The 1,921-nt window shown below is 36.1% G+C and overlaps 1 non-coding gene across 1 annotated transcript; it reads right to left on the reverse strand.

Moving 5' to 3' along the window:
• Positions 1 to 1,077: 1,077 nt before the first annotated feature.
• Positions 1,078 to 1,184, reverse strand: LOC133076697 (U6 spliceosomal RNA). The gene has a single exon (XR_009697586.1). It is a non-coding gene; the product is annotated as a U6 spliceosomal RNA (small nuclear RNA).
• Between the last annotated feature and the right edge of the window lie 737 nt (positions 1,185 to 1,921).

Here is a 1,921-nt window from a genome sequence, read left to right on the forward strand (position 1 = left end):
TCTTCACATATTGGAGTGTCCCAGGGTAGAGTAGTTGGACATCTTGTCTTTTCTAGTCACACTTACTACCTAAGTGATCTACTCCACTCACGTGGCTTTACATATTATCTAAATGTTGATGACTCCCAAGCGCTGGATTCCAGAAATGCTTATGCAACTGTCTTCTACGTTATCCCCACTACCACACACGGTCAAAGCTTTCAACATTTTTTATCAACATTCTTGTAATATGCTTCGGATGGTCTCTCTGCTTCTGCCCTTACCCCATCCTATCTCCTTTTAACACTGCAGACAGAGTGATCCTGTTAAAATGTAGATTTTCTTAAAATCCTTACACTGCTTTTTTTTTTTTTTAACATCTTTATTGGAGTATAATTGCTTTACAATGGTGTGTTAGTTTCTGCTTTATAACAAAATGAATCAGTTATACATATACATATGTTCCCATATCTCTTCCCTCTTGCATCTCCCTCCCTCCCGCCCTCCCTATCCCACACCTCTAGGTGGTCACAAAGCACAGAGCTCATCTCCCTGTGCTATGCGGTTGCTTCCCACTAGCTATCTATTTTACGTTAGGTAGTGTATATATGTCCATGCCACTCTGTCTCTTTGTCGCATCTTACCCTTCCCCCTCCCCATATCCTCAAGTCCATTCTCTAGTAAGTCTGTGTCTTTATTCCCATCTTGCCACTAGGTTCTTCATGACCTTTTTTTTTTTCTCCTTAGATTCCATATATATGTATTAGCATACAGTATTTGTTTTTCTCTTTCTGACTTACTTCACTCTGTATGACAGACTCTAACTCCATCCACCTCACTACAAATAACTCCATTTCGTTTCTTTTTATGGCTGAGTAATATTCCATTGTATATATGTGCCACATCTTCTTTATCCATTCATCCGATGATGGACACTTAGGTTGCTTCCGTGTCCTGGCTATTGTAAATAGAGCTGCAATGAACATTTTGGTACATGACTCTTTTTGAATTATGGTTTTCTCAGGGTATATGCCCAGTAGTGGGATTGCTGGGTCGTATGGTAGTTCTATTTTTAGTTTTTTAAGGAACCTCCATACTAAAAATATGGAACACTTCACGAATTTGCATGTCATCCTTGCGCAGGGGCCATGCTAATCTTTTCTGTATCATTCCAATTTTAGTATATGTGCTGCCAAAGTGAGCACCTTACACTGCTTTTTATCTCAGAGTAAATGCCAAGGCCTTAATATGACCTTCGAGGTCTGACAAGATCTAGCCCTGTGTTATCCTTCTAACTGCATTTTCTACTCTTCTGTTGACTCTCCTCAGCTACTCTGAATTTCGTGCAGTTCCTTGAATACACCAGGTACTTTTGTACCCAGAGCCTTTTACTTGCTGTTCCCTCTGCTTATAGGGTCTTCCCCCATATAACAACAAATTACAAATTACAAATCTAGCCAAGTATAAAAATATGATACATTTTATCAAGTTGTGTTTATTTTCTAATGCAAGTATGGTTTTCCATCATGAAACATATTAATGTAATTCACATAATTAATGTAAGTAATGTAAACATTAAAATGAAACCCATAGAATATCATTAGATGCAAAGAAAGTATTCAATAAAACTCAGTATCCATTCATAAGAATTCTTAGAAAATGATAAATATATACAAAAACTACAACAAATATCATATTTTATGATGAAACATTGAAAACAATTCCCCCAAAAGTAAGAACATGGTCGAAGATAGCCACTATAATTTCTTTTCCATTTTTACCTTGCAATTCAAGGCAGGACAATAGTAAAAGAAAACAGAATGCAAGTATATAAGAATAACAAAAGGTAAAACAAAATATTCATTTGCCAAAATATGATTGTCTTTACAGAAAACAAGACTCTTAAGAAAAATGATTAGAATTTTATGAGATTTAGTAATGT

This window comes from Eubalaena glacialis, chromosome 16 (genome assembly GCF_028564815.1).
Source record: "Eubalaena glacialis isolate mEubGla1 chromosome 16, mEubGla1.1.hap2.+ XY, whole genome shotgun sequence".
Classification (NCBI taxonomy): Eukaryota; Metazoa; Chordata; class Mammalia; order Artiodactyla; family Balaenidae; genus Eubalaena; species Eubalaena glacialis.